Genomic DNA, 20115 nt, shown 5'->3' with positions numbered 1-20115 from the left:
AAAATCTTAAAAAAATAAAATTAAAAAAATAAATAGATAAATAAATAAAATACAATTTAAAAAGAGATAGAGAGACATGGGAACCTCCCTGGTGGTCCAGGGATTAAGAGTCTGTCTTCCGATGCACAAGACTTGGGTTCGATCCCTTGTTGAGGAACTAAAATCCCAAATGCCACGAGAAACTAAGCCTGCTTGAAGCACCTACTGAGCTTGCATGCTCTGGAGCTAGAGTGCCACAGCTAAAACTTGACACAGCTTGATTAATTAATTAATTTAAAAAAGAGAGAGAAACAGAGACAGAATGAGAATGTCCATCTTATGTCCAATAGTTAAAGAAGAACAGAAGAAGGAGATTAGAGAAGATGCAATATTCCAAGAAATAGGGATTGAGAATTTGCCAGAATTGGAAATCCTCATATTTATAAAGAACCTCAAGTAGCATGGTTAAAACTAAGTGCACATCAAGAAAAATTGCTCTGAAATTTCAGAGCACCAAAGGCAAAGAAGATCTTTGAAATAAACAGAGATAAAAGACACAGATTATCTAAAAGAACATTTGTACTGACCCCAGAAAATAGTAGAAGAATATATCTAATGTCCTGGGAGAAAATATCTGTCAATCCTGAATTTTACTCATAGCTAAATCAGCTTTTCGAGTCTAACAGTGAAATAAGGATGTTTTCAGATATAGAATGATTGAGTTTTTAACTACAGAGCTTTGTTGAAAGCAGTACTATGGAATAAATGCAAGAAAGCATAACAAAGATATTGTAAAAAAAAAAAAATATGGTTTGTACCAGTAAACTGAAACATGTCTTGGCTGTTATTTAAGCAAAAAAAAAAAGACCATACACAAAATAATAATGAATAATTGAGGATATAAATAGAAGTGAAATTAAAATACGAACCACGGACTCTATACTTTGGAAAAGGAGTGATAGGAGTTAAAATGAGGCATTTTGAGATCCTTGTTTTATTTGAGAGGAAAACAGGGACACCGATCAAATTAGAATTTTATGTTACATATAGATTCAAAAAAATTTTACAGGTACATACTCTAAAAAGTTGAAATAGAATGTATGACTTCCAAGACCGTCAGCAGAATAAGAGAATACGTTTTTACAAGTCTTGGTTTTTTCAATAAGAGGCAGGAAGAAGAAAATGAATCAAATAAAAAAGCAGAGTATGGTAGATTGTATTTTCTGAAAATGTCCACAGCAATAATTTTAATCCCACATGCTCTTCCAGAATGTCACTAAACTCCCCACCAACAGACAGTCTGATCTTTCTCCCCTTGATCCTGGGCAGGACCTTGTTATTACTTTGACAATTAGAATGTGGTAGAAGTAATGCTGTGTGATTTCTGAGACTAGCTCATAAAAGGGAATACGGCTTCCACCTGGCACTCTCTTTCAAGATTTTTGCCCTTGGCCACCATATTATGACAGACTTCCAGCCATACAAAGTGGCTCTGGGTAGTTTATCTGGACTGATAGATCTAGCTAATGTCTCAGCAGACAAGCTGGCCAGACATGTGAGTGGGCGAGTCTTGAGATGAATCCCACCTTCAAGTCTTCTAGATGAGTCTCCAAATGTGGAGGAGCTATGCCCTGCCCAGTTTCTGACCCACAGAATCTGTGGGCATAATAAATGTCTGCTTTATATCACTAAGTTTTGGAAAAAAATTGTTATACAGACAGAGTAACTGGATATAATTTAAGTGAAAGAAGCACAAAATAAAATGGTCGCATTAAATCTAACATATAAATAATCACACGCATGTAAACTGACTAAACTCACTTGTTCAAACAAAGATTGACAAATTGGATTTTAAAAAAAGCTTTGTGTTGCTTATAAGAGATATGTCTTAAAAGAAAGGACATAGAAAATTTGAACACAAAAAATTGGAAAAAGATACACCAGTCACACACCAATCCAAAGAACACTGGTGGAGGAGTTTTTGTTGCATATCATTATAGTTTTTAATGTTAAAAATAGAGATGGACACCATACAATATTAAAAGGAACCACTTGCCAGAAATATATAGAAATTCTAAATTTGCACGAAGCTAATTAAATAGTCTTAAAATGTTGATGCTGTTGTTGTTCGGTCACTAAGTCGTGTCTGACTATTTGCAAGCCCTTGGACTGTAGCACGCCAGGCCTCCCTGTCTCTCATCACCTCCCAGAGTTTGCCCAAGTTCATGTCCACTGAGTCAGTGATGCCATCCAACCATCTCATCCTCTGCCTTAAAATATATAAAGTCAAAATTGACAGAATTCCAAGGAGAAGTTTACATATCTAAAATCATTGTGATACTTGCAACACAGCTGTCAGCAATTGATATATTAAGCAAATAAAAATGGATGAGGACAAAAGGTTTGAAAAATATAACTAACAATTAGAGGAGAATGCACATTCTTTTCAAATACGGATGACACATCTACAAATATAAACCATTTATGGTATCCAAAAGCAAGTCACAACAAACACCAAGGAACTAATATTATAAAGATCATGTTCTCAATCCACAGTGTAATTAAGTTAGAAATAGATTTTAAAAAATATTTTAAGAATATTCCATACGGTCATGCATTTTAAAGCACACTTTGAAATAACTCATGGGTCAAAGAAGAAGTACTAATGGAATTTAGAAAACATTTAGACCTAAAAGATAATAAAAATATGACGTATCAAAACATGTAAGATACAACTACAGTGGTAATTAGTGGGAAATATATAGCCTCAAATGATTAAATCATGAAAAAGAAAGATTAAAAAGTTAACGAGCTGACTTCAACTTAACAATTTAAAAAAAGGAAGTCAGAATAACCCCAGAAAGGTAGGAAGAAGATTATAAAGACAGAAAATAATGAAATAGAAAATGCTATAAGAGAAGAATTCAATACAACCATAATCTTGTCCTTTGGAAAGACCAGTAAAACAGACAAACCTCTGGCAGGATTGATGTGAGAGTGAGATGGGGAAGGACACACAAATAACAAGTATTAAAGATGGAAAAAATGTAACTTGATACAACATAGAATTTTAAAACAATGAAATTAATATGAATGTATTTTTATAAATACACTAAGAACCATAGGAAAATGCAGTTTTCCAGGAAAAAGCAACTTACTTAAAAAATTAAGTAAAGAAACTTAAAGAAAATTAAAAATCAGAAGGGGCCTATAATCACTAAAGTAGTTGAATAAGTATAAATTTACCTACATCAACAACAATTGCTCTGACTAACAAAGCATCATCCTTGGGTGGCTTTACAGGGAACTTCTACCAAATATTCAAGAGACAGAGAAAACGTTCTACAACAGTGCTTCTCAAACTTGAATGTGCAATCAAATCACCCAAGTCTTGTTCAAATGGAAACTCTGATCCAGTGGGTCCAGGGTGGGTCTCTAAATCCCATATTTCTAAGAGCTCCCATGTTATGCCAGATATAAGGGCTTCTATAAATCACCAAGGTAACCAAAGTAGAAAATACCAAGATTATCAAGGTAATCAAAGATAGTCCAGTAGAAAATTGGGCATAAGTTATGTATGTTGAATCCACAGAAGAGGAAGTTTGAATGCCAGTAAAAAGATGCCTAACTTGATTGTTACAATCAAATGCAAATTAAAAGATACTGTTTCACACTGACCAGTTTAGTAAGTCTGGTTTGTTGACAGTATGGACTACCATGAAATATATAGAACAAGAAAACCCTCTAATGCTGCCGATGTGGGACGATAAATTGATGTCTACTTTGGAAAACAATTTGCCATTACGTAGTGAAGTTGAAGAAGCATGTATACTATGACACTGCATATATGACTAGAGGGGTTTTTGCACCTGTGCTCAAGGAAAAGCTACAAGAATGTTCAGATTAGCGGTGTATGTAACAGTGAGAAATTGGAAACAATCTAACCTTTCATTAATGAGAGAATGACTGAATAATTAAGCACTATGCAGCAGTAAAACTACATATACAACATTGATAGATCTCAAGACATATTGAAAGAAGTAATGGGAAAGTTGATAGGTATACATTGATAGCCTTATATAAAAATACAAGACATTCAATGCAACAGCATATGTTGTATATCACATATAGGTAGCAAAAGTATAAAAATTTGCAAAAGAGTGAAAAATACAAAAGTCAAACAGTGGTTATAATTGGGGAGGTAGGGACATAGGATGACTTAAGGGTAAATGTCAACTTAATCTATCACTTTTTTAAAAAGTAGGAAACAATATAGTAAAATGTTCTGAATGAATGATTTAATAGGACTGAGGAGAAAGGAATAGGAATATTTTGACATTTTGTAATAATTTAGAAGACTACAAAGGAGGAGGAGCAGGAGGAGAAGAAGAAGGAGGAGGAGAAAGAGAAAAAGAGGGAGAAGAAAGAAAGAAGGAAAGAAGGCTTATAACAAAAAGAATGAGAGAAGGCATATCAGTAAGTGAGATGTCTTTAAATGGCTTAAAGAGAGCAGGTGGTGAAATGGTCACTGATGAAGCTAGGTAAAGTGTGCTGCCACAGACAATGCAGGCAACCAGCCCAGGGAAGCAGGTTTTGATCTCAGATGTAAGGGACATCAGACAATGTAGGTGATATTTGGAGCTGAATTATGGAAGCCAGTTGAAAATCCATGTACCAAACAGTAACAGCCCATCGCCACATTGTATAGCATTCCTGGCAGCCATAGTTCTCTAACCCCAGACTAAAAAAGAAAAGAATTTCTTCTAGAAAGGAATCAAATAACCCTAAAACAAAGATCCTGCTTTCTTCTGACACTTAGCTAACTCCCAGGAAAACAGCTGGCTCACAGCCCAGTCACCCCAAGAATGAAGTCCATCAGCCGGCCAGTCTTGCCCACAAACACATATCTGCTAAGTGGATTTTTATCCTCCCATACTTCTATATGAAAAGATATCCAAGAATTCCCAATACTTGAGAGTTTAAAAAAGCAACAACTACAACAGAAAAACTGATCCCTGAAGAAGATAATTCAAACCACAGAAGATAATGTAAAAGCAAACACTAAAAAGACTAATTAGATCCTCAGGGAAATTAAGAGATCTTTTGTGCTTTGATTGTTCCTTTTTTCATAGCATCCTGTTCTTGAAAATTTATATATATACATACATATATATATTCATATATATGTATGTATATATAATATTTCTTAAATTTAAAAAATTTAATAGAAAGTTACAAAGATAAGGTCAAGGAGATATTCCTGAAAGAGAATGAAAAGAAACAAAACGTGAAAGAAAAAATAAAGACATAGTGGATCAATCCAGGTGGTCCCTCATCTGGTTAAGAGGATCCTAGAAAGAAGAGAAAATAGAGGGAAGAAAATGTCCAGAACACTACCAAAGAATTTCTCAGACTTTAAAGGAATATTCAGATTGAACGGTTCTATGGAGGGTCAAGAAAATGAGTGAAAGCTGAGGAAACTGCGGCTGAAGAAAAATGGAGTGGTGGAAAGGATGATACAGATAAGAGGGGATGGGGACAGCTCATCTACAAAGAACTAGAACCAGACTAGCTTCACCTTTTTCATCTTTGACACTGGATACAAGAAAGAAGGCATTGGAGAAAGCTTTCAAATATCTGAAGGAGAATAATTTTCAACCCGGAAACTGAGAATCCTATACCTAATTGAATACAACAGCAAAACAAATATATTTTCAGGCACAGAGGACTCAGATCATTTATTTCTCATGCACTCTTTCTTGGGAATTTACTTGAGGGTGTGCTCCTGAAAAACGAAATAAATCAAGAGAGAAGAAGATATGCATTGAGGAAAACATTGAATTTAGCCCAAGAAGACAGCAAGGGACAATTCCAGGAATGATCGCAGTCCTGGTCATCCAAAGGGCAACTAGTCCAGACTAGAACAGGAGGATTGAAGTTTCTGGGAAGCCGTTTTCAGGGAAAACAAAGAGAGATTTATAAAATGCTTGATGTGATGAAACGTTGGAAAATAAAAAAACATGAGGAATTCTACAAAGGCAAATAAAGCATGACAAAAAGAAAGGAATTAGAAACTCTAGGGAAAATGAAAAGCTATACAAAAAATGTGCAACTAATTTGATGAGGCAGTAAACAAAATTTCCATAAGAAAGCAATAAACATTATTTATTGACTTTTCCCCCCAAAATAGTAATAGCAGAAGAATGAGGGAAGGGGAAGCAGAGGTTTTGTAATAAAACAAACACCCAATCGCCATCACAAGAAATCAATAGATAATGTGCAAAGTTCACAAAACCAGGTAAATCAGTAAAAACATATTATTTAGAGATACAAGAGTAATTACCAGAATAAATCAATCAAAAAGATAAAAATGGTAGGCCCTGAGTAACATGACTGAAGTTGTTGAGAGGGGTAAAACCAGAGACTGTTGTATTTCTTTATGAACCTTTCGGTACTTTTGGCTTTTAAATCATGTGTCTCGTTTTGATTTTTAAGAAACAGCCTCCTTTTTCGGAACTTGGCGGGCTTTGAGTACTTCCAGACTAAAGAGATTGCTTTCTGTTCTGTATGCACAAGGGAGCCATGGGATGTTTCGGAAGACAGGAGGGACAAATGAGATCTAGACCCTGGTATAGTCCATCTTGAAATCGGACTCTCAGGGCTGACTGAGTGCACCAGTGTATCCAACATACAAACCAACCAAATCCTTATGACAACGCAAAGCAAAAAAGTTCCAACTTTTTCTAATATGAACCTTTTTTTTTCCTGATATTTATTTATTGAGCTGTCCTGGGTCTTTGTTGTGGAATGGCGACTCTATTTCCCTGATCAGGGATCAAACCTGGGCCTTCTGCATTGGGAGCTCAGAGTCTTCACCACTGGACCACCAGCAAAGTCCCCCTCATATGATATTTTGCATTTCAAATAGAATCAAAACAGTTTTTATGGGGAGAAGTAGATTTTTCCAAACTTTATATACTCCTATTTTATGGTTTACTATTGATGTGAGTTACGTGGGAGAGTTGTGCAGGTAGTGGGCTCATAATTGTATTTTTGGTACTTCAGTCAGTCAGTCAGTTCAGTCGCTCAGTCGTGTCTGACTCTTTGCAACCCCATGAATTGCAGCACGCCAGGCCTACCTGTCCATCACCAGCTCCCAGAGTTTACCCAAACCCATGTCCATTGAGTCGGTGATGCCATCAAACCATCTCATCCTCTGTCATCCCCGTCTCCTCCTGCCTTCAGTCTTTCCCAACATCAGGGTCTTTTCAAATGAGTCAGCTCTTCATATCAGGTGGCCAAAGTATTGGAGTTTCAGCTTCTTGCATCAGTCCTTCCAATGAACACCCGGGACTGATCTCCTTTAGGATGGACTGGTTGGATCTCCCTGTTGTCCGAGGGACTCTCAAGAGTCTTCTCCAATGCCACAGTTCAAAAGCATCAATTCTTTGGTTCTCAGTTTTCTTTATAGTCCAACTCTCACATCCATACATGACCACTGGAAAAACCATAGCCTTGACTAGATGGACCTTTGTTGACAAAGTAATGTGTCTGCTTTTTCATATGCTGTCTAGGTTGGCCATAACTTTCCTTCCAAGGAGTAAGCATCTTTTAATTTCAGGACTGCAATCACCATCTGCAGTGATTTTGGAGCCCCCCAAAAATAAAGTCAGCCACTGTCTCCCCATCTATTTGCCGTGAAATGATGGGACCGGTGCTTAGGGTCTCTCAAGTTTCAGTCCCACTCCGGCTCTAGATGAGTCTCGGTCCCCTTTACCGCTTGTATTCTAGGCCCTGTAGTTCCATTAACAAAGCCTAAGATTGTATTGATTGTCAACCACCCAACTATCCTTCTATGGCTCAGGTTGAGTTTATGGTAAGCTAGCATCTCAGGTGTGTCCCCTTCATTACCCCATTTCATGAACTGCTATCAAGTCATACCATCATGTTCTGTTCTTGCATTTCACTTTTAAACTTTAAGTATAGGATTATATGTGCTATTGTAAAATCACTCCTTGGGTTCTGTCCCATATTATAATCTGGTTGGATAGTTTAAAATTTTGACTCTATCCTCTTTCCCCTCTAAGTCTTTGTCAATCATACACATGAGAAATTGAAAATTTCTAGATTTTCATTCTAAATCATTGATAAACATGCTGAATATGATTGAGTAAAAAAGTCATCCTGAAGCATGTACCTGAGACTTCCTTAAACGTCAAGGTTGCCTATTAGATTTCCACTGGCATGTCTGCTCTGCCCTTGGCTAATGGCAGCTTGGTGCCCTATGTTGAGAAGGATTCTGAAGCCCATCTGGATTCTGGGAAAAAGAGGGATGCAGTTAATTATCAATGCCAGCCTGGAGGTGGAGGGTGGCAACAGTGGTTGTAGAGGTGTCACAAATGGCCATACCTGTTCTAGAATAGCCTCGAATCCATTAAATTGCAATGTTTGCCTCTGTTGCTCAATCTCCTTTAAATCCACCTTGCAGTTCTGTCTTCTAGCCCACATTTCTCCACCTTGTTCATAAGGACAGGGGAGGCTTTGTCAAATATACTGTAGAATCGATACACATTATGTCGGCAACAATCTCCTGACCTACCAGTCTAGTAACCCCATCCTAGGGGAAAATGAAGTGAATTTGGGATGCTTCATTCTTGGTCAACCTGAAGCAAAGCTCCTAATGACCACCATTTTTTTTTTCTAAAATTGGGTGCAACACAATACATTACCTATCACCTGGAAGTTTTCCCAGCCTCCAAGAGTTCTCCAGATTTCTAGACAATGGCTCTTTCATCCTATTAGAAAATTTTCAGCACCAGAGAAGTAAGTCACTTGAACCTGGAGCTGTGAACTGTGAAAACAATTAAGAATTCCCTTAATAGCTCCACAGCTATTGATTACCATTTTTGCTGCTGCTGTACTCATTATAAAAATAATGCATGTCTATTACAGGGAGCCTGGAGATTACGGGAAGATGGAAGGAAGAGAAATAACCACTGCTTCAACTTCCTTTTCCTTGTGTGATCTTTAAGAGTTTGCTTTTTGTATCCTTCTCTATAGTTATGACCACAATGTATGTGCAATGTTGTATTTGGGGTTTTCACATAACATTATTTTCAAGTCAATACTAATTTTTTTATCAGTGTAATTTTTAATAGCTGTATAATATTTCATCTAGAAGATGCATCATGGTTTTATTTAACTATTTTTCTACTTCTGTTGGCCACTTGGGCTGTTTCCATCATTTCCCTACTTAAATGCCTGTTCTTTTAGGTATTCGTTATTTAATAGATGTGGATTATGTGTCAGGCTCTATGCGAGATGCTGAAGATGCAAAGATGAGCAGAGTTCTCAGGGAGTAAAGGGATAATAACAGCCAAAGGAGAGCATGTGAAGAGGGCAAAGAGGCAATGAGCATAACCCCTTCCCTTAGGGAAGCCTTCACAGTAGACAGAGATGAGTGCGGATCATTATGAGCTTTGTAAGCCCTGGGAAGGAGTGGAAATGCCGAGGACCCCCCAGTAGTCAGAAGTGCCCATGTGGGTTCTAGCCTTGCTTTTACAAGCTGAGTGCCTTTCAGATGATCACTTAACTCCTAATCCTCATTTTCTTTTCCTGGGAAATTAAGAATACTAATTTATATGGCAGAAAGCTAAGAAGAATTCAAGAGTCTCTTGATGAAAGTGAAAGAGGAGAGTGAAGAAGTTGGCTTAAAAATTCAACATTCAGAAAACTAAGATCATGGCATCTGGTCCCATCACTTCATGGCAAATAGATGGGGAAACAGTGGAAACAGTGACAGACTTTATATTTTTGGGCTTCAAAATCACTGCAGATGGTGACTGCAGCCATGAAATTAAAAGATGCATACTCCTTGAAAGAGAAGTTATGACCAGCCTAGACAGCTTATTAAAAAGCAGAGACATTACTTTGCCAACAAAGGTGCATCTAGTCAAAGCTATGGTTTTTCCAGTAGTCATGTATGGATGTGAGAGTTGGACTATAAAGAAAGCTGAGTACCGAAGAATTGATGCTTTTGAACTGTGGCATTGGAGAAGACTCTTGAAAGTCCCTTGGACAACAAGGAGATTTAACCAGTCCATCCTAAAGGAAATCAGTACTGAGTGTTCATTGGAAGGACTGATTCAAGAAGCTGAAACTCCAATACTTTGGCCACCTGATGCGAAGAACTGACTCCTTGGCCAAGACCCTGATGCTGGGAAAGATTGAAGGTGGGAGGAGAAGGGGATGACAGAGTATGAGATGGTTGCTTGGCATCACCGACTCAATGGACATGAGTTTGAGTAAATTCCGGGATTTGGTGATGGACAGGGAGGCCTGGCGTGCTGCGGTCCATGGGGTCGCAAGAGTCAGACATGACTGAGCGACTGAACTGAGCTGAATTTTTCTGCTCCTTGACTTTCAGTGTTATAGTGAGAGTCAAAAGGAGGTAATTGATATGAAAGAGTTTTGTCGACTGGAGAACATAATAAAAATGGGAAGCACTTATAGGAGAGGCTGGAGAAATCCTCGTGGAATTGGATTCAATTCTCTCCTTATCAGAAACCTAGCTGAGAGTGGTGGTGGGGGAGAGACTAGAAGATGGGCACAGGGGGTACTGTCTGCTCCTCTTGGGCACTTTAGAACAGGGATGAGAGGTTACAGGAAGTTCGGCCAAGGCAAGGCAGTGAGTTGGAAGAGCTCCTTTCCAGGTGCACCTTCTAGACACAGGCCCTATCCTCAACCTCCCTTGCCAGGTGTCAAAGCCAACTGATACCTCTGGTCTCTCACTTTCCTTTCTGATGGCAGTGTAGGTAGAACATAGTTACTTCAAATGTTGCCTTTCCTCCTAATCCTCTTCTTACCCTGATTAATCTCCACCAGAAGGTATTTGAGCTCCTCTGATGTCTCCAGTCCCCAGGGATAGCAATTTATACAGGAATCGTGGAGTGACACCCTTGGTGGGGAGCACTTTCCTCTTCCCCAAAGGATCATATGTGATACACAGATGTACACACACAGAAACATAGGCGCGTGTGCACGCGCGCACACACACACACCTTGGAAACCTTTTTGAAAAACACTTAGCACCTCACGAGGCTTTTAATGGGCATTATCTCATTGGATCCTCACCACCACCATGGGAAGAGATTAAATGGGACATTATTATCCCCATTTCACAGAGAAGGAAGCAGGGGCTCAGAGAATGGAAACACTTTACCCAAGAGTGGACAGTTAATCAGCAGTCTTCTGACAGGATACCAAGCATTTTCTCTGCTCCGCTCTGGGCCCCATCTGAGCGGGCAGGGTTTAAGATCAAAGGCCTTAGGTAAGGATAAAAAGATGCTGGGATGAAGGGAGATAAACTCCAGCCCCAGGTCAGCAGCCTCCCCCAGCATCCTCCTTCTCCTGTTTCCTGGCCTCTTCCCCCTTGGGATGAGGACTCTCAGGACAATTTCCTGGTATGAGAATCTTCTCATGGCAGCCTGGTAAGACTTGCAGTGACCCCAGAAACCCAGAAAGGGCCAGTTCCTCCTCCTCCTGTGTTGGACTTTGCACAGCCCTAGAAGCCAGAAGATGAAAGGGAAACCTTAGGATATTTGATGTGTCGCAACAGTCGAACAAACCCCAAATTGTCTTGGCAAGATCAAACCCCAAGGCTACATAGGTAATTCCATCTGGAGGAACTTCTCCTGTTTCTTTGTTCTGGTTTTCACTTCTAATTTGAGGCAACAGGATAAACAAGCAAACAAAAGTGTTCATGCAAATCTCAGAGTATTAGGGAAGGGGATGCCTTGGGCTCTGACATTCTCTGCATTTTTTGTCCCTTAGCTTTTGGAAGTTGTAATTGCCCATTGAGAGCCAGAATGCCTGTGTCCAAAACAAAGCCATCCCTGTGGAGTCTAAAGTCTGGACAGAAGTATAGGATATGTTGGTGGGGTGCTCAAGCCCACCTTTGCCTGATTCCCTGCTCTGACTGTCTCCAGGGTTAGGTGAGAGATCTGGGCCCCATCTGTTCTCTCTCCCTTCCTCACAGGTGCATTGGGAAAAGCACCTCTATAGACCAAAGGCCCTGATGTCCTGTCCAATGTCCCACATTTAAATCCTCTCTATGCTCCTGTTAAACTGTTGATTATTAAAAAAATTACTATACCCCTCTGTAAGCAATTCTTTGTCAATGACTGGATTCATCTTCTGTTGGGACTAATTGTGCTGTCATCATAGAGTTAAACTATGTGGAGGGGCTGCTGTAAGAAAGTGGATTCTTACCAGGAGACACTGGATAGTGCGGTATCGAAGAAAAAGAGGGTCTTCCTACAAGGAATCTGCAGCTGTGAGGGAGACTTAGGAGCACAAGACAGGTCTGGATACTGAGGATGGTAGGGGTCTTACCTGGGCTCTACTGGGTGATGGTCATTAAAATGATGCCTGCCCCTTGGAGGCATATTCAGAGAGCTGGAGCTCTTGGGACCAATGAAGATGGGGTATAGCCTCCAAGGCCATGAACAGCTGGTAAACCAGATGGCCCAGCTGCATCACAGTCTCTGTGCTTTCCCCTTTGCTATTCTTTAGTTTCTTGTAAAGTATTATTTGAACCAAGTTCCAACTTTGTGATCCTTCTGCCATGGGGGCAAGAGAGGAAAATTCCATTCCTCCCCTGAGGCTGAGTGTTTAGAGAAAGCAGACTAGTGTTAGCAGCATTCATAGAGAAAGATCCCCAAAGGAAGATGACTTGTAGACACAGAGATGAGACACATGGGCCATCCTCCCATCGTACCAAAAAAATCCCTTCTCTTAGCAACTTTGGAGGTTCTTCGTCATAATTTCATTAAATAAAGATGGCATTTCTTTACTGTAATAAAAATATTAAAAGTCCATTCAAAATGATTCCCTTCTTGAACAAAGGGTCAACTGGACAAGGGTGAGACCCCTGACAGATATGCTGGTTTTCATTTTTTTTTTATGTCAGCAGTGGAAACCTCTCTTTTTATAAAAACCTTCTATGGGATATCAAGATATGAAACTGATAAAAGTGGAGATGTTCTGGTTAAAGAGAGAAATGAGAAAAGCCTTTTCCATGTGGACCCTTTCTACTCCTACTCCACCCCAGAGTGTCCTTTGAGTCACTTCTCCAGAATCCAAGGGATTCTTGACAAGCATTGGGCAAGTGTGCTAAGTCGCTCAGTCATGTCCGACTCTTTGCAACCCCATGGAAAAGGGGATTGACTGTAGCCCATCAGGCTCCTCTATCCATAAGGTTCTTCAGGCAAGAATACTGGAGTGGGTTGCCAAGCTCTCCTCCAGGGGATCTTCCCGACCCAGAGATAGAACCCATGTCTCATGTTTCCTGCATTGGCAAGTGGTTCTTTACCACTAGCACCATCTGGGAGGTTTATTCAAACCCTCCATTTATAGATAAGGAAAACTAAGTTCAGAGAGGTGAGGCAATCTGCCCAAGGACACACAGCAGGTTAGTATACAAGTGGGAATCTGGCCCAAGGGTTTTGAAGTAGAGTTTCCCAAATGGTGGGTCATGGCACATTGATGTGTTGCTATTGGATCTCAAAGTTTTGCAGACTCACAAGAAGGGGATGTAGGCTGTTGGAGTGCCCTTGAAAGGTTCCTTGGAGAATAGCAGGAATGGAGCAGAGAAGGATGGTGTATCCTGTGATCCCACTTGGCAGCAACCCTGAGCAACTCCATCACGTGCTGTTGCATAGTGATGGACCAAACATGGCACCAGAGATGCTCTCGCACCTGGATATCTACTTACTTTGCCAGCTCAGAACAGGCCACTGCCCTTTAGCTGCTAAGGGCAAGAGGACTTTTGGCTCCAAGTGCCCACGTGCATGGCGCTGGGGGTGGGGATGGGGGTGGGGCAGGGAGGCTGGGGTGGGGGGTGGTTGCTGGTAGATGTAGCTCCAGGCAGTGGCCCAGCTCTCTGTCTTCATGAGTGTCAAATACTTCTAAACATTTACAGCTCCTGTGCCCTTTTAGTGGCATCTGAGCTAGCTGCAGGGTGACTGTGCCAACAATGCACACACCTGCTACAAATTAGAGCCTCAGCATTATTTTAAAATATGTGATATAAAAAAGCTGATAGCATTCAAATCCATTAGCATTATCACAAGATATTTTAACATTACATTTGTCAATGAAAGAAAAGGAAGAGCTCTGAGATTCTTTAAATATAATTTCAACTGCTGTACAGTTTTGAATGTGACTTTGGCACATAAAGTTTCTTGTCAATGGGGATTATCAAGAATTTGAAGAGATCATTATTGAAAGCCTGGAACAAGAATTACACAGAGCCATTTCAAACATAAAACCAGATATTAAAAGTTACATTCATGGAAATAATATTAAGTTATCATTTAAAAATTAGAAATGTTTTCCAATCTCCAGAATCTAAATTCTATGCAAATTTAAATGTTTAATATTATCTCTAATATTTTGCATTTTTATTCACTCCTCCAGCAATAATTTGAGAGCCAGGTAATATTCTAGCTCTGTGGAATATACCCCTGAACAGACAAACACCTCTGTCATCATGAAACTGACAGTCTAATGGAAAGAGATGAAGAATAAATAATAGTAGAACATGTGAGGTAAGGAGTACTATGGGAAAAATTGAGGAGGATAAAATAGGTTGGGAAAATAAGATGGTAAGTACAGGTCTTATTGAGAAGGTGACACTTGTGCAAAGATTTGGAGGAGGTGAGGAACTAAGTGATAAAGAGGTCTGGGGAAAATATTCAGACAGAAGAAAGAGTAAGTGCAAAAACCCCACAACAGACCAAGCTTGACACATTCACAGAACAGCACGGAGGCCATTTTGGCTGGAGACGAGGAAGGGTGGAAGAGCGTAGTGGAGGTCAGGGAGGTGATGGAGACCAGGTTATGTGGGGGCTTGCAGGACATTTTGAAAACATTGCTCTTGACTCTGAGAGAACTGGGGATATCATACAGGACTTCCAGCAAAAGGGTAATGTTATGTGACATGCTTTTCAAGGATTACTCCAGCCCTTGATTTGAGCAAACTAGTAGAGGGACTAGTTAGGACACCACTGTGTGAATCCACAGGAGAGGTGACTTATGAAGCACTTTCTAAAGTTAGAGGTCAGGGACTTCCCTGGTGGTCCAGTGGTCAAGACTTCGCCTCTCAGTGCAGAAACTGGTTTTGATCCCTGGTCTGGGAACTAAGATTCCATATGTCTTGTGCCAAAAGACCAAAGCATAAAACAGAAGCAATATTGTGATATATTCAATGAGACTTTAAAATAGTAGAAAGTAAAGTTAGAGGTCAGAGAGCTTTCTGATGTAAAATACATATATCCATATCACAAAACACATATGTAGAATATGTGGAAGATGCAACTATGAAAGAGTTAAAGATGACTCCAAAGATTCTGACCTGAGGAATCAGAAGGCTAAACAGGACATGGAGTTGGGAGAGACAGGAGCTGCTAGTGGTAAAGAATCTGCCTGACAGTGTAGGAGACATAAGAGATCCCAGTTTAATCCCTGGGTCAGGAAGATCCCCTGGAGGAGGGCATAACAACCCACTCCACTGTTCTTGCCTGGAGAATCCCATGGACAGAAGAGGCTGGTGGGCTACAGTCCATAGGGACATAAAGAGTTGGACATGACTGAAGTGACTAAGCATGTACACATGTAGATAGAGGAAGTTGCTGGTAATGGTGGGGAGACCAGGTGTTCAGATATAGATATGCTATTTCTGAGGTATCTATTATACATCTAAGTGGAAATGTTAAGGAGGCAGCTGCATACAAAAGCCTAGAGTAGAGGGGCATTTTATTTTATTTTCATCATAACGATAATATGTAAACAAAGTATAATGGGCTTTTCTCCTCCAAACCCTATATCTTTTTATATGTCTATCTTGATCTCTCTCCCTCTCCCACATTTATCCCAGTTTATCCCAGTGAGCCATCAAGTATTATCATTTTCTATGGAAAGTTTGGGAACCCTGGTCCTAAAAGTAAGGTTATCTGGCCTGAGCAGCTAAGAACCCTGAGTTCTAACTTTGCTTTCTTGGTATATAGAGGCATCTATTCTGATGGGCCAGATGCCAGTCCTTCATGGCAAATAGATGGGGAAACAAAGGAAACAGTGACAGACTTTCTTTTCTTGGGTTCCAAAATCACTGCAGATGGTGACTGCAACCATGAAATTAAAAGACACTTGCTTTTGGAAGAAAAACTATGACTAACCTGGACAGCATATTAAAAAGCATAGATATTACTTTACCAACAAAGGTCTGTCTAGTGAAAGCTATGGTTTTTCCAGTAGTCATATATGGATGTGAGAGTTGGACTATAAAGAAGCTGAGTGCCGAAGAATTGAACCATGAAGTTGGAAAGATTCTTGAGAGTCCCTTATTGCAAGGAAGTCAAACCAGTCAATCTTAAAGGATATCTGTCCTGGGTGTTCATTGGGAGGACTGATGTTGAAGCTGACTTTGGGCACCTGATGCAAAAAACTGACTCATTGGAAAAGACCCTGATGCTGGAAAAGATTGAAGGCAGGAGGAGAAGGGGATGACAAAGGATGAGATAGTTGGAAGGCATCACCAATTTAATGAGTTTGAGCAAGCTCTGGGAGTTGGTGATGGACAGGGAGGCCTGGAATGCTGCAGTCCATGGGGTCACAAAGAGTCGACATGACTGAGCGACTGAACTGAATTGAATTCTGATTGGCCAGAGTCAGCAGCCTTTCAGTTGTTAACATTTCAAACTTCACCCCAGGTGGTGGCAGAAAGAGCATGTGATTTAGAGCCGGAAATACCTGCCTTTGGACTTGCTCACACTCTCGCCAGCTGTGTGATGATTGGGAACATTGGTTTGGTTTGCCAGTTCACTGATTATTGGCCCCCAATGTTGGAACCTCCTTTCTGTATTGGGGAACCCATCAAGTAATTCTCGGTATGAGTCAGGAGCAAGGGTGTAGATACATGGCCTACCAACCATCAGATGATACCACTTTGGAATTCAGGTTTTAAGATAGGGATATAAAAGCACAGGAAGAATTTGAAATGCATTTTGGTGGTAGTGGCCAAACTGGCATCACCCAGTGTAAAGTGTGGTCTCCTAACTCCTAACTCCAGACTCCTCCTGATGTGTTCCTGATCCACACTCTGCCGTCTTGATTCATACATGTGTTCTAAACTTCACATACCTTCTGTGAGCTAGTGAATTGCTGTTGTTTAGTCGTTGAGTCATGTCTGACTGTTTTGTGACCCCTTGGACTGTAGCCTGCCAGGCTCCTCTGTCCATGGGATTTCCCAGGCCAAAATACTGGAGTGGGTTTCCTTTTCCTTCTTCAGGGGATCTTTCAACCTAGGGATTGAACCTGTGTCTCCTGCATTGGCAGGTGGATTCTTTACCACTGAGTCACCAGGGAAACCCAAGATATCAGTAGCTCACCCAAAATCTCCTCTTCTGTTTGAGTTGGCTAGGATCAGGTTTTGTTGGTTACAGTCATGAACTCTGACTGAAAAGCTGACCTCGGGCAGGCTCCTTACCTTCTCCGAGTCTGTTTTCTCTTGTTCTCCGTTATCTGTAAATAGAGATAGTGTCTGTTACCCGGCATTCAATGAGACAACAAAATTTCAAGCACCTAGCATAGTACTTGGCAAACAGCAGATACTTACACAATGTTAGTTCCCAAGCTCTTTCCCTTGGCTAGCTTTGGTCGCTTCATTTTGAAAGTGGAGATGACAGAGAATGCTAATTCATCTCATTCTCCTGAAACCTCTTAAGGGGACAGCAGACTAGTACATAAGGTCACAAGACACAGGCTGCTTAAAAGGCTAGAGAATTGGGAACAGGGCAAAATGAGGGCAGTCGTGGGCTGGCTGGTGTCAGAAGGAGTCTCATTAGCTGGTCCATAACTCAGCAGATCACAGGGTAAGTGCCCCTGGTTCCTGAACATTCTGCAGTGTGGGGGACGCGGGTTCATCCATCAGCCCGCCGTGCTGGCGCACAGGCGCGCGGTGCCGCCTGAGTCAGCCGCGGAGCAGTTAGTCCTGGGCTGGAGGCTGGAGGCTGAGGCAGAGTGAGGTGTCGGTTACACCAGCACCTGGCATCTCCAAGGCTGTGTTAGCAGGGGGCTGTCAATCTCCAGGCAGAAAAACAAGAGACAGAAAGGAGAAGAAACAATCAAGAATCAGACAGGAATGAGAGAGTGGGAACAAGAGGCTGGAGGACTATTTTAAGGAATGTTTGATAAATTACCTGCCTGTCCTGGCCTTCCTATAAAGGAGATGCTATGGAGCCTGTGTTTGCATTTGACAGCTCACCAAAACAGTGGGTTGCGAGGATAAGAAAGATCGAGGCTGAAGGATACGGCTGTGTGCTTTCTGAGCAGGAGCCCAGCTTGGGGGCCAGGTCCACTGGTCACAGGGTCACACGTGACCACACACGCAGCATCAGGCACACGCACGGAAACGTCTATACATGTAGGAAATGTGATAGCCACACTTTTTCTTAGGCACAGGGGCACATAAAGCCCACAGGCTGCCTAATCCACGCTACACATAAGACCCTCCCCCTTCAGGTCAAAGACAAGGGCCAAATGCATTCATTGGCTCCGGTGCTGTTTCCAGGGGGGCAGGAGAAGATGCCCAAGCTGTGAATAGGTACCTTAATTGTTGGGGAGGAGAGATGGGGGCATGGCAATTTTCCAGAAGTTAACTGCTCCCTACCGCATCTTGTCTAGATCTTTGTGGTGCCCTAGGAAGCCCTCCAAAGTCTATTAATAAGGATAATTAATTAAATTAACAACATTCTGTGAAAGTGGTAAGATTGCTATAAGAAGAATGTTTCTAAGTAAGGTACCTAAGTCTGACTGGACTTCACAGCTTCTGAAGTCTCTCCTACAATTGCTGACCTCAAATCTGCCCTTCCTGCCTCCCCCAAGAGAAACATCTGGGTACAGACTAAGCATGTCAGATTCTCTAGCTGTAAAAATGGGGACAATATTACCTACTTTAGTTCATTTTGAAGGGTTGGTCTGAAATTAAAATGAGATCATGTCCATGAGCATGGAATATACAGGTTGACTGTTTAGAGAAGCTGCAGGTTGTCATGCAAAATTGGAAAACTTTGGCTGGTGTCCCCACTTTCTTGTGACTTAGGCAGAATGCCTAGCCTCTGCCCTTCAGTTTTCTTGACTCCTGTCCTACTCTGCCATGGTGTCACGAGGATCCAGTGAGACTATGCTTTATAACTATAAAGTGCATGCCCGGTGATTGCTCTGTTGATAATGGGACCTGGAGAACCAGCGTTCTCCAGGTGGTGCTGGAACAAACCAGGGAAGGGGCCAACAACTGAGATGTTGGTAATCTAGGGTGGCAGGGGTACCTGCTGCCCAGGAGGAGCAATGCCCTTCTAGTGGAATATTAAAGAAGTCTGATGGAATATTCAAGATGTCTGATGGAATATTCAAGAAGTCTGATGGTAACAAGCCCTTGACTTGCTGGAAAGGGCTCAGTGATGCTGTGATATCGCTTCCCTGGACTTCATGACCAGAAAGAGCAAGGCTAGATATTTCTTTTAGAAATCCCACCAATCCCACTGACTTGACATCAGATCCAGTCTTCCTCATTCCTTTCCCACAATTCTCGGAATTCCCTATCAATAAGGTCCAGAGACTTGGACACTTTCGAGGAGTACGAACCCTAGAGCTTCTTGCATCTCCATATTTCCAGCTGCACAGTGCCATAGGGTGCTTCTATGTCCTCATCTGAAAAGCAAGGACAGCATCAACCTCTCGGGGAAGCTGCGAAAATTCACCCAGAAAGGCCACCCCAGACGGAGAGGCAAAGCAGGGCCCAAGCCTGGTTCCCTACTGACCTGGGAGCTGGCCACTGCTCAGCATCCTCACTGCACATGGGATGCCCTCCTGCCTCAGCAAGATGACAAAGGGTTACATGTGGAGGGCCTCTGGGGACACTCAGAAGTGGCTGGAATGGAAATGCTAAATCCAGGAATGCCATCTGCATTCCCTCAAGACAAGGAACTCAAATGGGGATCAGAGGCCTTGACTTAAACAGGGCTCAACCCCCAAGCAATCCCCAGACCACATCCACGGACCAGGAACCAAATGTGTCCT

General features: G+C 41.3%; 1 long non-coding RNA gene across 3 annotated transcripts in view; it reads right to left on the bottom strand.

Annotated features, from left to right (window-relative positions):
* Positions 1 to 6117: 6117 nt before the first annotated feature.
* Positions 6118 to 20115, bottom strand: part of LOC139037156 (uncharacterized) — a 43622-nt gene continuing 29624 nt past the window's right edge. The window contains exons 5-7 of one of the 3 annotated variants that reach the window (XR_011489989.1): positions 17525 to 17559; positions 8389 to 8830; positions 6118 to 8296 (exon numbers count right to left, since the gene is read on the bottom strand). This is a non-coding gene — a long non-coding RNA (uncharacterized lncRNA). Of the gene's footprint in view, positions 8831 to 17524; positions 17560 to 20115 lie in introns of all 3 variants that reach the window. The other 2 variants (XR_011489988.1, XR_011489986.1) reach the window with 2 other exon arrangements.

Source organism: Odocoileus virginianus, chromosome 10, assembly GCF_023699985.2.
Source record: "Odocoileus virginianus isolate 20LAN1187 ecotype Illinois chromosome 10, Ovbor_1.2, whole genome shotgun sequence".
NCBI lineage: Eukaryota > Metazoa > Chordata > Mammalia > Artiodactyla > Cervidae > Odocoileus > Odocoileus virginianus.
Note: the sequence above shows the minus strand (reverse complement) of the source record. Positions and strands in the feature narration are given on the sequence as shown.